We start from the raw sequence: 22399 nt of genomic DNA, 5'->3' as shown, positions 1-22399 counted from the left end.
GTGGGTTTTATATATAAAGGCCATATAAATATGGCCTTTATTATGTTGAGGTATGTTTCCTCTAAACCTATTTTGTTGAGGGTTTTTATCATGAATGGATATTGTACTTTGTCAGATGCTTTTTCTGCATATATTGATATGATCATATGGTTCTTACCCTTTTTCTTATTGATGTGATGTATTACATTGATTGGTTTGAGAATATTGAACTACGATTGGGGCCCAGGTATAAATTCCATTGATCATGGTGAATGATTTTTTTAACATATTACTGGATTCAGTTTGCTAGTATTTTGTTGAGAATTTTTGCATCTATGTTCATCAGAGATAATGGCCTGTAATTCTCTTTTTTAGTGTTGTTTTTATGTGGTTTTGTTATCAGGTTAATGTTGGCCTCATAGAATGAATTTGGAAGTTTTCCTTCTTCTATTTTTTGGAAGAGTTTGAGAAAAATAGGTATTAACTCTTTTTAAATGTTTGGTAGAATTCCCCTTTGAAGCCTCTGGTCCTGCACTTTTGTTTGTTGAGAGTTTGTTGATTACTGACTCAATTTCCTTGCTGGCAATTTGTCTGTTCAAAATTTCTATTTCTTAAAAAAAAAATTTCTATTTCTTCCTGCTTCAGTTTTGGTAGATATGTTTCTGGGAATTTATCCATTTCTTCTAGGTGTCCATTTTGTTGGCATACATTTTTTTCCATTATATTCTCTTATAATTGTTGTATTTCTGGGGTGTTGGTTGTTATTTCCTTTCTCTCATTTGTGACTTTGTTTGATTCCTTTCTCTTTTTTTCTTGATGAGTGTAGCTAGAGGTTTATCAGTTTTGTTGATACTTTCAAAGAGCCAGCTCCTGGTTTCATTGATCTGTTCTGTTGTATTTGTGGTGTTTCCCAATTTTTTCTTGTGGTTGATTTCTAGATTTGTAGCATTGTGGTTGCAAAAGATGCATGGTTTGACTTCAGTCCTTTTGAATTTGTTGAGATTTGTTTTGTGGACCAATATGTGGTGTATTCTGGAGAATGTTCCATGTGCACTTAAAAAAATGTGCATTCTGCTGTTTTAGGATGGAATGTTTTGAATATATCTGTTAGATCCATCTGGTCCCATATGTCATTCAAAGCCTCTATTTCCTTATTGATTTTCTGTTTGGATGATCTATCCATGTAAGTTAGGTGTTAATGTCTCCTACCATTATTGTATTACTATGTATTACTTCCTTTATGTTTGTTATTAGTTGCTTTGTGTATTTGAGTGTTCCCATGTTGGGTGCACAAATTGTTTTAAATTAAAATTCAGTTAGCCAGCATATAGTACATCATAGTTTCAGACGTGGTGTTCAATAATTCATCAGTTGTGTATAATGCTCATCACAGTTACAATTATCATATCTTCTTATTGGATTGTTCCATTTATGATTATGTAGTGTCCTTCTTTGTCTCTTGTTACAGTCTTTGTTTTAAAGTCTATTTTGTCTAATATAAGTATTGCTAACCAGCTTTCTTTTCACTTCCATTTGTTTGATAATGCTTTTCCATCCTTTCACTTTCAATCTGCATGTATCTTTAAGTCTGAAATTAGTTTCTTGTAGGCAGCATATAGACGGGTCTTTTCTTCTTCTTCTTCCCTTTTTTCCCCCCATCCCTCACCTTATGTCTCTTAATCAGAGCATTTAGCACATTTATGTTTAGAGTAATCATTGATAGGTATGTACTTACTGCCATTTTGATACTTGTTTTATGGTTATGTTTGTAGTTCTCTGTCCTTTTTTTCTCTTCCTCTCTTCTCTCATGCTTTGCTGGCTTTTTTTAGCAAAATATTTGGATTTCTTTATTTTTCACATATCTATTACTGGTTTTTGATTTGTGTTTATCATTAGGTTTGTATATAACAGTATATGTTAAGATGATGGTCACTTGAGTTTGAACTCCTTCTTTACCTTTCTGCCCCCACATTTTATTTATATGGTATCATACTTCACATCCTTTCATTTTGTGAAATGGACTGGTTTTTATAGATACTCTAAATTTTACTGCTTTTGTGCTTCCTACTTTTCTTACTCTTAGTTATGGTCTTTCCTTTCCATTGAAAGAGTCCTTTTTAACATTTCTTGCTGGGCTGGTTTAGTGGTCATGAATTCCTTTAACTTTTGTTTGTCTGGAAAACTCTTTATCTCTCTTTCTATTCTGAATGATAGCCTTTCTGGATAAAGCATACTTACCTGCAGGCTTCCCCCCCTCCCCAGCCCGCCCAACACTTTGTATGTCATACATAGGGTATGTATGTATGTATGTATGTCACACATACCCTTCTGGCCTGCAAAGTTCTTGCTGAAAAATCAGCTGATAGCCTTATGGGGTTTCCTTTATATGTAATTGTTTTCTTTTCTCCTGATGCTTTTAAAATTATCTTTGACTACTTGTTTCCATTTTAATTACTATGTGTCTTAGTTTGGTCCTCCTTGAATTGATTTTGTTGGGGGCTCCCTGTGCCTCCTGGATCTAGATTTTGGTTCCCTCCCCCAGATTCAGGAAGTTTTCAGCTATTATTTCTTCAAATACATTTTCTGCCTCCTTTCCCCTCTCTTCTCCTTCTGGGATCCCTATAATGCAAATATTATTATGCTTGATGGAGTCACTGAGTTCCCAAAATCTATTTTCATTTTTCTCTCTCCTGTTCAGCTTGATTGCTTTTCATTATTCTCTCCTCCATATCACTGGTCTGTCCTTCTGCTCCTCTAGTCTACTATTTATTCCATCTCATATATTTTTAACTTCAGTTATTGAGTTCTTCATCTCTGATTGGTTCTTTATGTTTTCTATCTCTTTAAGGCTCTCACTGAGATCCTCCACTCTTTTCTCAAGTCCAGTGATTATCTTTATGACCATTACTTTAAATGGTCTATCAGGCATGTTACTTATCTCCATTTCATTTAGCTTTCTTACTGTGATTTTTGTCTTGTTCTTTCATTTGGGATATATTCTACTGTCTCCCCATTTTGTCTAATTCTCTGTGTCTGTTTCTGTGTGTTAGGAAAGTCAGCTATCTCTTCTGCTTTTGAAAGTAGTGGCCTTATGAAGAAGAGTTCCTATAGTGCCCTGCAGGGCAATGTTCCCTGTTCACCAGAATCTGGCACTTCAGGGGTACCTCCTATGTGTGTTGTGTCACCCTACTACTACTGTGGCTGAACTGTGTTAGCCTTCAGTCCAGTCATCTACAATGACTATCTTTGCTCTTTGTGGGCTTGAGTTGAGTCAGACCAGGCATTTTCCAGAAATTCAGTGGCACCAAACTGCAGTGTGCTTTCCCTGTGTCATCCTCTGAGAAGCTTTCATTGTTGGGCAGAGTCTGCAGTCAGACCAGATATCTGTCCCTAGCCCACTGCTGGGGCTGCAGTCAGACTGGTATGTGTGGTTATCTTCTCTCCCCATGGCAGGAGTCACTTTGGAGTAGCAATGGCCCCTTTTGGAGCTGCTTTCACATTTTGCCAAGCTTATGGCACCTCTTTGGATGGATTCTGGCCAAGGGCTTCTTCGAGGAGGCAGGTCCACAGGAGAATGTGGGAGCAGTGCACAGTGTTAGCAAGGTTTGTGTGAGTCTTCTTTGGGGGGGAGATGTGGAACCAATGCTAGAGGGGCATATCTGCAAAAGAATGCAGGGCCAGGGTTCACTGTTAGCAAGTTAGGTAGTGAGTATTGGTAGAGCACTGGTTCCCATAGGTGTTCATATGTCTAGGCTGGGGGGTAGGGAAGGAAGTGGAAGAGGGAAGTGGCACCTGCCAGCTCCTTTGTTCCTGGAGAAGTCTCCCAGTGATCCCTGCCCCTCTAGCAATACCCTGAGATTTGTAAACAAATCTCCTTCCTGTATACCCTAGGCATTTTTCAAGCTATTGCTCCTATGTTGTATTTCAGTGAGACAGTTTCTTGTGCCATCTCTTTAAGAGCAGGGACGCCAGCTCTCCCAGAGCTGAGCCTACTGATTTTTAAAGTTCCAAGTGTTAAACTCCCCTGATTGTAAGAACTCAAGAAATTAGGCCCCTCTGGTTTTCAAAACCAAATGTTACAGGGATTTGCCTTCCTTATACTGATTCCCCATGTGTGGGTGTCTGGTGTGAGGGTCTGTTGCTCTCCCTTCTCTACACCCATTGCATCCTTCTCTCCTGCAGGCAATCCTGTGGATCAGGTTAGCTCTTGACCATGCCCTTCCTATCTTCTTTAATGTGGCATCTTCTCTTCATTTAGCTGTGGAGAATCTGTTCTACTAGTCATCAGGTTGTTTTGGGGTTATTTACCCAAAAAAACAGGGTGTTACCTAGGTGTATCTGTGGGATGTGCTGAGCTTACGATTCCCTGTTCCTCTATCCTGGAAGTTCCTGTGACTCTTTTGCACATATGGTTATCCATGCCCCACTCTAGTTTCCTTGGGTCTCTTTTTGGTGCCCTTTGCTCTAATCTCCTTTCTTTCATCTTAGGTATCTACTATTTCTGAACATCCTGAGCAAGTTAGTTTCTGGTTAGCTTCTGACAATTATCTCAATTTATAACAAGAATTGAAGACAAATTCCACAACTGAAACATAAAAACATGCCTCAATTTATGGTTTTGAAAGATCTTGAGATGTTTTCTCATTGTGCCACCAATAGAATTTCCTTCTCAAGTCTGAACTGGTTTTTAATATTCCATAGAATTCCATAGTTGAAGCCTTTAAAAGTTTTGAGATTCTTCCAGTTTGTGGAAGGTTTTTATTGGCTACAAGTTATGATTGAAATCATTTCCTTGCTATTCAGTTTAGCTGAATAGGCTAAAATAGGCTGCCTCAGGCTTTTTAGTGCTATCTAGAATAATTATATAAGAACTGTACAACTGTATTTTGGGAAACAAAAAACAAGGTCAGAAAAAATAGCTCATTACCCCCCAAGAATTTTGTTAATAAGTCCTTCTATGTTTCTGTCATCTGCATTCTCCCCTTTCAACCTGGCCTTTCAACCTTAGTATCTATTGTCCCTGAATATGGAGTTTCCAGGTGTGGTTAAGGAATTCTGGCACCTGTGTGTATGTATCTGTGTGTGTGTGTGTGTGTGTAACTTACATATAACATATATATGAGTTGGTGGCACATGAGACCTATCATACCTCCTTCAAACTTCAATGAAGAACAAATATATATTTTTTTTTCAGAGAAACAAACTGATATTTGTGTTTAGATAGATACTGATACATTGAACTCCCAGCTACTGTTCCTTTCATCCTCCTGAGTCCCTGCAGCAAAGGTATGCCCAGCACTACAGACTATTTTTTCTCCATCTCAGAAATTCTGAGTTTCCACATGTGAAAACTGAAGGATATCATGAGTTTACAATGTAAAAACCTTCATGTGTAGGAAAATGCAGTATTCATTATTGTCATCAGCAGAACTGAAAAGTCACATAGGAGAGGACATTTAAGGAAAACTATAATAAGGAATTGACTGAGATTAAATGATCCAATCTGGTATTTCTGTAGTATCTAATTCAAAGGGACAAGGTGGTGTTCCAGCAAATCAACTTGAAAGAAAATAGGCTTATTTTGATAATCCATCTTTTCCTCAGTAAGTTTGGTTTCCATAGCCACAGGCTTGTCAGCCAGCTGGTTTGGTTAATGATGACCCTGAGGAAGCAACATCGTGGGTCTCTATTTCTCCATCCCTATTTGCAAAACAGAGCCAAATTGGTTCTAGAAGTTGTCTGAGAAGGAAACTCTTATCCCAGACAGAGATAATACTCTACTCTCTGATGAGCAACATCTTCAATAAAACCGGAAGATAGCAATTCTTGGGTTTGTCTACAATTGAATACCCTCTTAGGGAGCAGTAATAGTATCATGAAATTCCCCTCAGTCTGAGGATAAGGGAAAACAAATCCATTGCCCTATCATATAATTCAGATATTTTTCATTAATACTCAGAAGTCCCCTGGTTTCTTTCTGAACCTCAGATGTCTTATCTATAAATAGAGAGGTTTGCTCAGTCCCTTCTGTTCCAATATGCTGAGATTTTGTTTTTTGACCAAATAATTTCTGTTCTGCCATAAATACTTCTCATGATCCTTTCTCTCCCATTTCTTTTTTCCAGTGCTGGCTATAGTACCAGCCTCTAGTACCCAGTAGGACACCCTTCCAGGTTATTAAGCCAAATGCCATATGATTTCTCCACCTTTGTAACTCACTCTGTTAGATAAGGTAATTAGGATAAGTCCTAATCCAAGTTGACTAGTGTCATCTAGTCATCCAAAATGCCATATGGAGACAGAGACACACAGAGAGAACACCATGAGACAATGGAATCAGAGACATTGGTACTGCAATTACAAGCCAAGGAACACCTGGGCTTACTAGAAGTTGGAAAGAGCCAGGAAGGATCCTGTTTTAAAAGCTTTGGAGGGAGCATGATTCCAAGCTTTTGGCCCCCAGAAATGTGAGAGAATAAATTTCTACACAGTTGCTTTTTTTAACCCAAGTAATAAAATTTACTTCTGCACCACTAAGATTTCCCCACTACTGTCCATCTCATTCCTATTCATCCTTCAGTCATAGCTCAGCTCTCGTTTCTGTAAAGCCTTTTGTCTTCACTACAATGTATGATTCTATTTCACCAACATATACCTAGTACCTACTGTATCTGATACATTATGCTAGCTAGTACAGATAAAAGTATTTATCTTAATCTTTTTTTAATCAAAATATATTTGACATGCAGTATCCTATTCATTTCAGGGGTACATCATAGTGATTCAATAATTTTGTACATTACAAAATGATACCCATGATAAGATCTGACGGAATCCAATAAAAATGATAAGAACTAATACGTAAGTTCAGTAAGGTTGCATGTATTTCTACACAGTAGTAATGAGCAAACCAAAAATTGAATTAAAGAAAAAATTCCATTTATAATATTAGCATAAAGTAAAATACTTAAGAATAAATTTAACAAAAGGAGTATTAAACTTCTACATTTCTACTGTGAAAACTATGTAATATTGTTGAAGAAATTTAAAGAAGGCCTAAATTAAATGAAAATACATCAGTGTTCATGGACTAAAAGACTTAAGATGGCTTTAGTACCCGCAATGATACATAGATTCAACAAAGTCTCTATCTAAATACAAGCTGGCTTCTTTGCAGAAATTGACAAGCTGATACTAAAATTCATGGGGAAATTAAAGGAACCCAGAATAGCCAAAACAATCTTGAAAAAGAACATTGAAGATTCACAATTCCCAATTTCAAAGTTTACTTTGAAGCTACAGAATCAAGAAAAGATGGTTCTAGCATAGGATGGACATGTGGATCAATGGGATAGAACTAATAGTCTAGAAATAAATCTTCACATTTATGGTCCACTGATTTTGATAAATGCACCACAGCAAATAATGTGGAATGAAAAACCTTTCAACAAATTGTGCTGGGAGGGACAACTGCATATTCATATGCAAAAGCATAAAGTTGGACCCTTACCTTACATCATATATAAAAATTAATTCAAAATGGATCATAGACCTAAATGTAAGAGAGAAAATTACATCTTTTAGAAGAATATGGGAATAAATCTGACCCTGGATTAGGCAATGATTTCTTAGATGTAACACCTGAAGTACAAGAAACACAACAAAATTAGATAAATTGAACTTCACCAAAACTAAAAAAGTTTGTGCCTCAAAGGGCACCATTAAGAAAGTAAAAAAGATGGATGCCTGAGTAACCCAGTTGGTTAAGAATCTGCTTTCGGTTCAGGTCACAATCCCAGGGTCCAATCCTGCATCAGACTCCTTGCTTAGCAGGGAGCATGCTTCTCCCTTTGCCTGCTGCCTCCCCTGCTTGTGCACTTGCTCTCTCTCTGTCTGACAAATAAATAAATAAATAAAATCTTTTAAAAAAAGAAAGTAAAGAAGAAAACCATAGAAACAGAAAAATATCATAAATCACATATCTGATAAAGGACTTGAATTTAGAATATATAAAGAATGCTTACAACTCAATAATATAAAGACAAATAACCCAATTTTTAAATGGACAAAGAATCTGAGTAGACATATCTCCAAAGAAGATATACAAATGCCTAATAAAACATCAAAAGATGATTGGCATCAATAGCCATCATGGATATGGAAAAGCTGGAATACTCATACATGGATGGTGGAATGTAAAATGGTGCAGCCATTATGGAAAATAATTTAGCCATCCTCAAATTGTTAAAAAGTTACCATATAAACCCAGCAATTCTACTACAAGTTATATACCCAAGAAATTAAAACATATGTCCATACAAAAACTTGTATACAAATGTTCATAGCCACAATATTCATAATAACTAAAAACTGGAAATCACCCAAATGTCCATCAACTGATGAATAAATAAATAAAATATGGTATATCCATACAATGGGATATTATTCAGCAAAATAAAATAATGGAGTTCTGATGCACGTGATGAGTGAATGAACCTTGAAAACATTATGCTAAGTAAAAGAAAGCAATTTTAAAAGACCACATATTACATGATTCCATTTATATGAAATGTCCAGAATAGGCAAATCCACAGGGACCAAAAGTAGAATTGCCTAGGATTGAGGAGGATAGAAGAAATGGAAAGTGGCTATTTCTTTTTGAGATGATAAATATATTTTTAAATTGATTGTGGTAATGGTTACACAATTTACAAATATACCAAGAACAACTGAATTGTATACTTTAAGAGGGTGAATTGAATGGTGTATGAATTATATCTCTATAAAGCTGTTATATTTTATGAAATTGATTGGTTGAGCCTAAGTCATGGGCCTACATTGTAGCTGCAAAGGAGGTGGCGAAAATGACTACCTGGCTTTTTCTTTCTTCCTCCTATCAAAACACCTATGGTAAGAATTCTCCAAAATATGGGAGGATAACTCAGAAGCTAGACAGACCCCCAAAAAATTGGTAAGTATTTCCTAAGGCAGCTAAGAGTATAGTAAGTGCTATATGAGTAATACCAAGTGCAAAAGAAATGAAGTCTCCTGGGGGTGGAATTTTTTCAGAAAGGAAAGTATTGGTAGTGCCCTTCCCTAAGCTCATTCATTAAATGTTGTATTCTGTCTTCTGGGATGTGTGTTAGTCTTACCTCCTCTAAGAAGTTACAAGCTCCTTGAGATCACTTGAAATTATATATAGACTCCTTGAGATCTACTTTTCATGCAGACCTCAGCCAAATCTAGCAAGTGTTTAATGATCAGTAATTGATTTAACTAGTGGTAATGTCCTACATCTGCACTACAACTGTCAGTTTTATTATGAGTTTAAGGTTTTTCTTTTCAAGTAAGTTCTTTGCCCAATGTGGGACTTGAATTCACAACCCCAAAATCAAGAGTCACATGCTGTACTGATTGAGCCAGCCAGGTGCCCTAGTGTAGTTATTTTGCATCTAGGTTTTTCTTTTATTATATATTAATTGAAAATTGTTGGCTCTTTTAAATATTGAGGGGGCTCTCATCTGTAGTTGGTTGATAAGGTTGCCATATGCCTTTCAAAATATAACTAAAATTGACTTTTTAGTAACAAACCTTCTTTGTGACTTTTGCGTACAGAAATGTTTTCAGGGGCACCTGGGTGGCTCAGTGGGTTAAGCCTCTGCCTTCGGCTCAGGTCAAGATCTCAGGGTCCTGGAATCGAGCCCCATGTCGGGCTTTCTGCTCGGGGGAGGGGGGGGGGCGCCTGCTTCCCTCTTGTTCTCTGCCTGCCTCTCTGCCTACTTGTGATCTCTCTCTCTCAGGCAAATAAATTAATAAATTTTTTTAAAAGAATTTTTCAATTCTTAATAATTGATTTATAATGGATTAATAATAATAATAACTGAAAAGTTTTCAATTAATGAGTTAGCTAGTTTGGCTCTTTACAAAGCATCACATCTTCTTAATTTGATAAAGCTCTAGGACCAAAGATTCCTATATAGACTGAAAATAAAAATCATGTAAATTCCTCCACAGTTTGAGCAATGGGGAGAAAACCCAGAACGTTGTGATTTGTAATTTTGAGGAAATCCAAACAAGTGTGCCTTTTTTTTTTTTTTGAAGGATTTTATTTATTTGACAGAGAGAGAAAAAGAGACCACAAGCAGGGGGAGCAGCAGGCAGAGGGAAAGGGAGAAGCAGACTCCCCGCTGAGCAGGGAGAATCCTAGGACCCCTGGCATTATGACCAGAGCTGAAGGCAGCCACTCAACCCACTGAGACACTCAGGTACCCCAAAACAAATGTGTTTTTATATGACCCTAATTTATCTTAAAAAAAAAAAATACATACTTCTAATACTGATGAAGAGGGCATAAAAATTCCTGACATGTGTCCCTGTTTAATTTCCCAAACCACGGTAAATGAATTATCTAAACTCTCTATTAAAATACACAGACTTACAGTAGTTGTTTAAGCCAGTTTAATTTAATTTTCTCACGTACTCAGTTATATATATATATATATATATATATATATATATTTCTAGTTACATTTCAGCCTATAACAAAACAAAAAATTTGTTAAGTGTTTGAATTTTAGAAACTATAAATAAAACAACAATGTTGTGGGCTTGCCCCTTCCTTAAGTTCGTATTTAAGTCTCTTTTAATTTCTTCAAAATAATCGCATAGTTAGTTAACTTGCTATTTAACCACTTAACAGGGGTTGAAGTGTTATTTTTTTTTTCACATCATCTATACCTAGAAAGTCTTAAGGGAAATAACAATAAACAAAAAAGGCAAGAGTCTTCAAATCCTCATTCCAACTTCACTTATAGGATTCTTATACAACCTGATGCAGTTTCTATTCAAGCAGCCTAATGTTATAAAATTCCAAATGTTGGCATTTAATCTGTATTAAGAAAAAGCACTGTATTAAGAAAAAGCACTAAATAATTTATGTTTACACTTCTTTCAAGTTTTATGTGCTTAGCTTCTATTAGTCTCCTTCAAAAGCAACAGAGAAACAGCATGATTTTGTAAATGAGATGAGCGCTCCAGTGGCAAGTATTTAGTTCCAGATCTTGTGTTTTGATTTCACTGTAACTATTACTGTGCTATCATTCACAAGTGTTCTCCTGCTACACAGACAGGGAGACAAGCCATAAAAGACTCTTAATCATAGGAAACAACTGAGGGTTGCTGGAGGAGAGGTGGATGGAGGATGGGGTAGCTGGGTGATGGGCATCAAGGCAGGCACTTGATGTAATGGGCACTGGGTGTTATATGCAACTGATAAATCACTAAATTCTACCTCTGAAACTAATAATACACTATATGTTGATTAAATTGAATTTAAATAAAAAGAAAATTTTTTTTAAAGATTTTATTTATTTGGACAGAGAGAGGCCACAAGTAGGCAGAGAGGCAGGCAGAGAGAGAGGAGGAAGCAGGCTCTCCACTGAGCAGAGAGCCCGATGCGAGGCTCAATCCCAGGACCCTGAGATCATGACCTGAGCTGAAGGCAGAGGCCCAACCCACTGAGCCACCCAGGCACCCCGAATTTAAATAAAATTTTTAAAAAATATACAGTAGTAATAAATTACAGTACTATAGGCATACCAAAAATTTAGTTATCATTTGTAAGTTTTCTACAGATATTTTATTTTAATGTATTTTTATTAATTTATTTTTAAAGATTTTATGTATTTATTTTAGAGAGAACACACGGCAGAGGGAGAGGGGAGAGAATCTCAAGCTGACGCCACACTGAATGCAGAGCCTGAAGTATAGGACTCCATCCCATGATGGACAGACAGGCCCTGTCTGTTTTTTGTCTTATTTTCCCTGCCCTTCTCCTGTGTTCATGTTTTTTGTTTCTTAAATTCCACCTATGAATGAAATCAGATGATATTTGTCTTTCTTTGACTGGCTTATTTCGCTTAGCATAATACCCTCTAGTTCAACATATGTCATTGCAAATGGCAAGATTTCATTCTTTTGGATGACTGAGTAATATTCCATTGTATCTTCTTTATCCATTTATCTGTCCATGGACATCTGGGCTCTTTCTATACTTTGGCTATGATAGACATTGCTGCTATAAATACTGGGATACCTATGCCCCTTTGAATCACTATGTTTGTATCCTCTGGATAAATATATAGTAGTGTAATTGCTGGGTCCTAGGGTAGCTCTATTTTTAACTTTGAGGAACCTCCATATTGTCTTCCAGAGTGGCTGCACCAGCTTGTATTCCCACTAACACTCTAAGAGGGCTCCCCTTTCCCTGCATTCTCACCAACATCTGTTTCCTGAATTGCTTATTTTAGCCATTCTGACCAGTGTGAGGTGGTATCTCACTGTGGTTTTGACCTGATGCCCAGTGATATTGAGCATTTTTTCATGTGTCTGTTGGCTATTTGGATATCTTCTTTGGAGAAATGTCTGCTCGTGCCTTCTGTCCACTTTTTCACTGGATTTTTTTTTTTGTTTTTTTTTTGGTTTTTGGGTTTTGAGTTTGATGAGTTCTTTATAGATTTTGGATACTAGCCCTTTATCTGATAAGACATTTGCAAATATCTTCTCTTATTCTGTAGGTTGCCTTTTAGTTCTGTTGACTGTTTCCTTAGCTGTGCAAAAACTTCTCATCTTGGTGAGGTCCCAAAAGTTCATTTTTGCTTTTGTTTCTCTTGCCTTTGAAGACATACCTAGCAAATAATTTTTGTAATGTAAGGATGTCCCAAATATTGCACGAGATATCATTATACCAAAAAATTATTCATTGTCCGAACTTCAGATTTCATTGAACATTCTATATGTTTATTTGAGAAATCCAAAACCTTAGCTGTAAGGGGAAAGAAAACACAGAGATGATCACAAGTGATAATGGTCTTTGGGGTGTCTAAAAGACTGCAGTGAGAAAATTATTTGCTGAAATTTAAATTAACTGGGTATCCTATATTTTATCTGGAAATCCTGCCTACAGTGAATGACACAATGCAATGGGATTTCTTTTTAGCTGCTATTTATTTCTCTTGGTTGCTGGTAATAAGGAAATCAGGCAGGCATTATATACTGGCTTTGGGGGTAGGAGAGGAAAGGCTGTGAGTTTGGGGCCGGTTTTGTAGTGAGACAGGAAGAAAAGAGAAATTGTAGTCAAAGTCAGTGGAAGGTAGCAGAGAAATGGGTAGCTGGGGATGGGGTGACACTGATCCGTACGAGGAAAGGGACTGGCAAGAAAATGAGTGTGTGTCAGGAGTGTTCCTATAGTCTTTTAGTGGCAGGAGGTCCCGGCCCCCCAGTGCCTTTATCCCTTTATCTGTAATTTGAAAGCCTGTCCTTCCTCAATTTCCCTTATTGTCACCTGAGCTTTGTTGGAAGCTCTCTCCCAGGTGACAACCACCAACAGGAACTTGGAGGATATGGGGTGGGATATCTCTAATGCAGTAAGAAGGTGCTTTCGGTAGTGTTGGAGAAGGAGAGGGAGGATTTATTCTTCGAATCCTTAGTTGAAGTCATGAATGACTTTCCCATATGAATGTGGTCTTAAAAGGTGGTATTTTCGGGCGCCTGGGTGGCTCAGTGGTTTAGGCTGCTGCCTTCGGCTCAGGTCATGATCTCAGGGTCCTGGGATCGAGTCCCGCATCGGGCTCTCTGCTCAGCAGGGAGCCTGCTTCCCTCTCACTCTCTCTGTCTGCCTCTCTGCCTACTTGTGATCTCTCTCTGTCAAATAAATAAATAAAATCTTTAAAAAAAAAAAAGGTATTTTCTTTGGAAACCATTCTGTAAGAGATTGTCTGGAAGCTTACTAAAATGCAGATTTCTGGGCCCCTTGCAAAAATTTGGACTCAGTAGGTCTGTGATGTAGATTCCAAATATAAAATGTATATACATACATGTATAATTTTCAAGTGTTTATTTAAATTCCAGTTAGTTAACATACAGTGTAATATTAGTTTCAGGTATACAATATAGTGATTCATCACTTCCATTTAACACCTGGTGCTCATCACAAGAAGTGTGCTCCTTAACCCCCTCTATATTTATTTTTTACAAGCGCCAGGAACATCAGTTTGGAAAATATTGTAATGAAGTATAGTATAGCATGGTCTAGTCTAGTCTAGCATAGTTTTATATAAGAATATATAAAATAGGGGTGCCTGGGTGGCTCAGTGGGTTAAATCCTCTGCCTTCAGCTCAGATCATGATCTCAGGGTCCTGGGATCGAGCCCCGCATCGGGTTCTCTGCTCAGGGGGGAGCCTGCTTCCTCCTCTCTCTCTCTCTCTGCCTGCCTCTCTGCTTACTTGTGATCTCTCTCTGCCAAATAAATAAATAAAGTCTTTAAAAAAAAGAATATATAAAACATATAATATATGTAAAATATATAAAATAATAATTTTATATATAAAAATATAAAGAATATAAAATGTTATGAAAAAATGCTCAATATTACTTAGTTCTCACAATAAGTATTTTTAGTGAAATTTGGAAACATAAACGTAAATTTTCATTCTCCACTTCTCTTCAGTTCACTGTGACACTTTTTGCCAATTATTCCCTTTTCCTTTTACACTCTTCATCTGTAAAGTAGGACTAACATTTGCCGGTAAGCTTAATGTTGAGGGGAAAAAAATACCATAATCATGTCTCTGCCAAAATTGAGATTCTAGGAAATAAATCACTGGATATAAATGCAAAATGTAATTATCCTGAAAGTTTTCCCTGTTGCAGTATTGGTAGAGTATATATTGTAAATGTAAATATTGAAAAAGATCATTCTCATGATTAACATTAATAAATATTTATTAATGTACCTATAGGGTATTTGGCAATGTACTAGTCAGTGATCTTACATCAAATCTGAAATAGATTCACGTTGCAAAGAAATATATAACCTAAATTAGAATTCCACAAATTGGAAACTGGCCAGTTTCTCCCCTGGGGAAAAAAGGGATTCAAATGCAAGAAGAATGGACTGGGCACATGAGAATTGGACACAAATCTCAACCACTGAGTGAAGCCACTTTCTCAGATGCCAATCTTATAAGCATCACTTTCAGATTTTTTCTATAAAGAGATCCAACTCTAATCCCCAAGAGACCTGAAGGAGTACCTCATCTGAAGCGTAGTACTTCCTTCTCTAAAGTCTGTGAACCACGTCTGCTCTTCTCCACAGCCTTCCAAGCACGGTGGCCCAGAGGATTTTCAGTTTCAATAAAACCTCAAGACTTCCCACAGAGGATTCTCTAGTTAGAATTCTAGACTTGGCGTCTTAGATTAAGAATATTTTTTAACCAATTTGTAGAGCTTTAGTCAAGACAGGAAATAACATGTTGCAGAGCAATTAAGCCAAGAACTCTGTGGCAAAGGTTCAAAACCTCATTCCACCTTTGACTCACCCGGGGACTTGTGAAGGTGACTTCACTTCTCTGGAACTCCTTTTTTCTCATCTAGAAAATGGAAAGATGAAAAGTAACCTGCTTTGATCAGAGGCTTGTTATATTGGAGGAAGTGCATTTGTAAAGGTCTTTGGAAAATACAAAGAACTGTAGAGAGGTTAGATAATGAAGGTTTTGTCTAAGCAAGACTGGAATGACTACCTCTCTTCATTTTTTACCCTCTGTTGAACTCACCTTTCTCTGCAGGCTATAAAAGAAGGAATCCTATATTTCTTCCCTAAGGACTTTTTTTTCACATAAATTTTTAAATGCCTTTCGTATTCATGTTTCAAGTTCTCCTGGAATTGGCTTTTTTTCCTCCAGCATTATGTATCCAAGGTAATGAGGAATTCAGAAGAACCACCTGCTGATAAAAAAATAAAAAATCCACAGGCTGGCCTGATGCCCAACAAAGATGAGTCCAATCCATAAGCAACCAGAGAAATCTGCCTCTTTTCTATACAAGTAGTTGGGTCACTCATCTTTTACCACACATTTAAGGCCCTATGACCCTTCATCAAATTCTCATGGAATAGGAGAGCCTCTCCCAAGGGGTCTGAATTTTGAATAGGTTGATTTCTTACCAGCTTGGAGGTTTTCTTTCTCCAGTTAACTTTCTAAAAATACTCTGCTTCCTTCTATTATACAGCTTACAAAGCACTTCTGCACATTCTGAGAGTAAACTGAAATTCAGTGGGATCTAAGGACATGCCCTTGTCTGCTTCATAATAAGTAGTAGAGCTAAAAGTCAAAACTATGAGTGGACTTTCTGTACTGCACAGTGCTGCTTGCCTTGGTTATTCTAGAAAGAATAGAAAATAAGATCATAAAGGCAGGCATTGTGGAGGGTCTTGAATGCCAGGCAATACCAAATCACTCAAGGATGGTTGTTGTTAGGTTTTGGGGGGCAGGCAGTGTTGATTTGTGTCTTAAATAAGAGTTGAGCTGTTAGAAGACTAATCTGGGAAATGTATGTGTAATAGATTAAAGAAAGGATAATATATCAGTCTGGTGTAAGTAGAAGTTAGAAACCACACAATAAATTGAATAGGAGAAGTTTAGTGTTAAAAAATCATTTAACTATGATAGAGAATTAACTGTAATGATGAAAGAGAACTCTAAAGTGAGCATTATGGTTGGTGGAAATTATGTAAGGAAGAAGAAATTTGGACAGAGGGCCTCCTCCCCAAGGCTGGGGTAAAAAACCTCATTGGAGAAGATATGGCTGTAGCCCAATCAACAGTGGAACTGTTTGCCAAACTGGACAGGCCAGAGTCACTGGACAGCCAGAAATAACCCTCTGGGGAGTAGGCAAGTCAAGGCTCTGGGTGAGCTTACAGAGGGAATCAGGGTATTACTGCTAGTACAATGCCTGGAGCACATGGTATCTATAGTGAGACAGTTACAAGAAACAACCTTCTGGAGTAAAGCAAGCAAGGAAAACACATGAAAGAAATCAGGTTCCACTGCCAGCCAGCATTAGACCTGAGCACACCAGTGTCCACTTTGGGAGGGTAGAAGCAAGATAGTCACTGGGTCCAACCCAGGCCTGTAAGGTTACCAAGGGACCACATATTCTGGGGCATATATGGGGTAGAGCACCAGTAGATGGCCCATAAACACACACCATTGGCAGACCTTAAAGCAGGAGCAAAGAAAAGCCAACTGTAGCACATGGGACCAGGAAGAGAAGCTCTTGTCTTCCTGCAGTGTCCCACAGGCAAGCTCTATTGACAAAGCTTAATGTTGTGTTCACTGGGACAGAGAAATGTTTAAGAGTCTAATTTATTATCCCAAGCATATGTTGAAAAGTAAATTTGGAACTCAGAAACAGTAAATTGATAATTGGCACAGACAGTGCCCCTTCTTACCTGAACAAAGTAATGACAACAGAAATTGTCTTTGATTGGAACCATGAATGAGTAAGGGCCCCCCTACTCATTTCCCCTGCAATTCTATTTGAACTCTTACACCATGACCTTTAAGTGGTTCCTTAAAAATATTCTCCTATTGGATCTTTAGTGATAATTCTAATATAATTCTAGCTTTTGAAAAGCTTTCTACATCTTCCTTTTTAGGGAGAAGGCAATTAGAAAAAAAGGAAGAGAAAGATGGCATCTGGGCAAGTGGAAACTTTTGTTCCAGCATTCTTCCATGGACCACTAAAACTGACCATGGTAGTAAGATCAATTTGAAAGCAATTGGAACTCACTTAAGAACAGTACCAGTGACTGATTCTCTTGCCTGCTCCACAAACACTTCTTGCTTAAGTTAGGGGTTCAAAGCCCTTTTCCCATTGATCTCTTCAAGCTAGTCACAACCCCTCAGGGAATGAAACAGACCAAAAGGAACAGGGGAATTAAGGTGGATAGTACTTATTAAGCAAACATTACAAAAAGTACATTCTTGCTCATGGATTTGTAAATAAGGGAATGTCTGGTGCGAGCTACTCCACCCAGAATATATATAAGTGGATTTTTGGAAGCTCTTTAACGTTTAGTATTCTGAAAGTCTCTAATGGGGGAGGAAAATCCAAAGGGGGAAGGACAAAACAAAATAATGGAAAACTGAGTTCTTCCATCTACGTAAGAAATGCACTGCTTTTTCACAGGCCATCAAACCATTTACTTTCTTTTTCTTTTTGATAGTTGTGTAATAGTAGTTCATCTTTTACTGTAAGTGAGTCTCAAAAATTCTAACATACATATTAATCATAATTTAGTTCACCATATTCTTCAATGAAGGAATTCCATTTGATATTATTGACCATTAATTTCTTCTAATAGCTTCCATAAAACAGTGCTCTCCTAATTTTCCTCCTATCTGTCCATAAAGCATGGAATTTCTTGGAATTTCTTGGAATCTTCTGTGGGCCTCTTTTTCCCTCATCCTACTCATTCATCTCCGCAGTCATCAATTCCATGATTTCAATTACTACCTACATGGAAATGACTAAATTTATTTCTGCAGCGGGGATCTAGCTCCTAAGCAACAGATCTGTATATCTAACCACCTCAAAACACAAGGCTTCCCAGGCACCTCAAAACAACATGTATAATATTAAAGTCATCACATTGCCTCCAAACATGTTCTGGCTCCTTTATTCTTTATGTCAGTGAGTGGTATCACCATATACCCAGTTATCCAAACTGGAAACCTAAAAGCCATTCTTGATGATTCTTACTTCACCCTCAACTCCCACAGAAAATTCTACTTCCTAAGTATTTCTGAAATCTATCCACCTCTGTCCATCCCCTTAACAACTCCCCCAATTCGTGGCACTATCATCTGATGCCCTCTTAGTCAAGGTTTTTCCATCCAACCCAGCAGCCAGGGACATTCTTTACAAATCAGGAAATCACATAATATAACTCCATGATGAAAAGGGCTTAAAAGCCTTCAGTCTTAGGATAAAATCCAAACTTAACATGACTTTAAATAAAAATCCTTATATTGCCCTGCCTACTTCTCCACACTCATTTTTCCTCCCTCCTCCTTCACTAACATTTCCAAAGTTCCTTGTTTTCTCTTGCCTCTGAGCCTCTACTGCTGACTCTGTTGAACCTCGTTCCCTTCCACCTAACTCTGTACACTTGACCTATGCATACTCATGCTGAGAGCCAGTGGTTCATCCCATGAAAAGTCCCCTCCGACTCTGCTGGATGGTGAAGTGACTGATATTGTGCTCCCAGAACACCCCTTGCTTTTCTCAATCCAAGCATGTATCACACTTCATTTTTCTTATTTAAAACCTAGCTTAGTTTAGGTACAATCTGTACACAATTAAATTAGACAATTTAACTGTATAATTTAATACATTTTGACAAATGTATCAATCATGTTACAAACACTACAATCAATATATAGAATATTTCTATCTGCCCAAGAAGTTTCATTGTTAATCCTTTCCTCCACCCCCCCACCTCCCCACCCGCTTCAGATTAACCATCGATCTCCTCTGTCACTGTAGTTTTGCCTTTTCCATAATATCACATAAATAGAATCATACGTGCACTCACAGCAGTCATTTGTAGCTGGCTTCTTTCACTTAATGGAAGGCTTCTGAAATTCCTCCTTGTTGCATGTAAGTGCAGTGCATTCCTCTTTTTTTTTTTTTTTAATTGCTGTGCAGCATTCTTTTGCATGGATGTAACAGTTTGTTTATTTATTACCCTGTTTCCAAAATGTTTGCTTCTGGTTTGGAGACATTAGGAATAAAGATGCTATGAATATTCACTTACAAGACTTTGTCTGGATATATATTTTCATTTTTCTTAGACAAAGACCTCCAAGTAGGATTGCTGGGTCGTATGATAACTATGTGTTTAACTTTACAGGAAACTGCCAAATTACTTTCCAAAGTGGTTGTTTCAGTTTGCATTCCCACCAATATTTGAGCGTCCCAGTTGCTCTGTCTTCTTGACAACACTTGGTATGTTCAGTCATTCTAAATTTTAGCCATTCAAGTGGCTGCATAGTGGTTTCACACTGTGGTTTTAATTTGCATTTCCCTAATAACTAATGATGTTGAACGTCTTTTCGTATACTCCTGTGACATTCATATATCTTTGTTAGTAGAGTACTTGTTCAAATATTTTTCCCACTTTTGTATTGGGTTGACTCTTTATTTTTGAGTTACAATACTCTCTCTATATTCTGATACCGTCCTTTATTAAATATATGTTTTGAAAATATTTTCTCCCAGACTAAGGCTTACCTTTTCACTTTCTTAGTAGTGTCTTTTGAAAAGCAAAAGATTTCAATTTTTATGGGGTCCCACTTACCCATTTTTCTTTCATGTGACCCCTTATTTTAATGGCTTTATTAATTGCCTATCTTTCCTACTACAGAATAAGCTCAGTGAGGGAAAACTACATGTTTCTCTTGCTTACCATTTACTGCACCTGACATGTAAGCACTCATACCTGCACATGAAGCACTCAAAGATATTTAATCAATTAATTATAATTAGTAAAAATATAGCCTTCTGTACTAGACAAACCTGTCCTATTACCTACCATACCCACAGCCTGTTAGGCTGCTGCATTTTATACCATGTGGTTCTGTTCTTGCTACTTCCCTTCTTCTTGGCTATGAATCATTAGGCTAGAGAGAAGCAAGGGCATTCAATCTGCAAGCTAACTGTACAGGGCTCTAATGTGAGAAATCCATTCAAACAGAAATAAACTAGACCAATAATTCTTAGAACCAAGTTGTATGTGGCTAGTAGAAACTTGAATTGAAATATACAGAGAGGGGTGCCTGGGTGGCTCAGTGGGTTAAAGCCTCTGCCTTTGGCTCAGGTCATGATCCCAGGGTCCTGGGATCGAGCCCCGAATCGGGCTCTCTGCTCAGCGGGGAGCCTGCTTCCTCCCCTCTCTCTCTGTCTGTCTCTCTGCCTACTTGTGATTTCTGTCTGTGAAATAAATAAGTAAAATGTTTAAAAAATACAGAGAAATAGGCTGTTAGTATGAAATATAGAAATATATAATATATTAGAAATATGAAACTGAAATGATGCAGAGAAGCAGGCCATGAAATACAGCAGAAGCCATGAACAAGATGACATTCTGAAGATGAATCTGTAAAGTAGCTAAAAGAAACCAAGTATACATGGTAATGGTCAACCTGACCACATAGCTAGATAACTTGAGAAACTTAAAAACTCAGTCATCTGCTATGCAGCCATCAAAAGAAATGAAATCTTGCCATTTGCGACAACGTGGATGGAACTAGAGGGTATCATGCTTAGTGAAATAAGTCAATCGGAGAAAGCAACTATCATATGATCTCCCTGATATGAGGAAGTGGAAATGCAACATGGGGGGTTAGGGGGATAGGAGAAGAATAAATGAAACAAGATGGGATTGGGAGGGAGACAAACCATAAGTGACTCTTAATCTCACAAAACAAACTGAGGGTTGCTGGGGGTGGTGGTTTGGGAGTGGGGAGTGGGGTTATGGACATTGGGGAGGGTATGTGCTATGGTGAGTGCTGTGAAGTGTGTAAACCTGGAGATTCACAGACCTGTACCCCTGGGGATAAAAATACATTATATGTTTATACAAAAATAAGGAATAAGTAAAAAATTAAAAAAAAAAAAAAAACCTCAGTCATCTGGGTCCCAGCCCATAGACTATTGTTTACTCAACACATATTTTTTGAACAGTGCCAAGCACTGTTCTAGGTATAGGATAAAACAAATAAAACCACTATTTTTATTCAGTCTGTATTCTAAGTTAGAATCTACAGGTATAGGATTAGATGTATATATTTGCTACAGATTAAATGCTTTTCTCCCCCCACCCAAGATTTCTATTTTGAAATATTAACCCTCGAGGTGATGGAATTAGAAGGTGAGGACATTGGGAGGTGATTAAGTCATGAGAGCAGAGCCCTCATGAATGGGATTAATGCCCTTATAAAAAAAGAGTCCTTGCCAGAACTTGGTCATGCTGGCACCCTGATCTTGGACTTCAAGCCTCCTGAACTATGAGAAAAAATTTCAGACGTTTATGAGCCATTGATTTTGTTTGCTTTGTTAAAGCAACCCAAATTAAGATAATTTGTAAAGCTGCACGGGTGAGTCTGACTCAGACTCAAGAACTATTGAAGAAAAGGAGCAAGTTAGAAATGGGGAAAGGAGATCATATGATAGTTGTCTTTCTCCGATTGACTTATTTCACTAAGCATGATACGCTCTAGTTCCATCCACGTCGTCGCAAATGGCAAGATTTCATTTCTTTTGATGGCTGCATAGTATTCCATTGTGTATATATACCACATCTTCTTGATCCATTCATCTGTTGATGGACATCTAGGTTCTTTCCATAGTCTGGCTATTGTAGACATTGCTGCTATAAACATTCGGGTACACGTGCCCCTTCGGATCACTATGTTTGTATCTTTAGGGTAAATACCCAGTAATGCAATTGCTGGGTCATAGGGTAGTTCTATTTTCAACATTTTGAGGAACCTCCATGCTGTTTTCCAGAGTGGTTGG

The sequence above is a fragment of the Meles meles genome, chromosome 10 (genome assembly GCF_922984935.1).
Source record: "Meles meles chromosome 10, mMelMel3.1 paternal haplotype, whole genome shotgun sequence".
Classification (NCBI taxonomy): domain Eukaryota; kingdom Metazoa; phylum Chordata; class Mammalia; order Carnivora; family Mustelidae; genus Meles; species Meles meles.
This window is presented reverse-complemented; position numbering follows the sequence as displayed.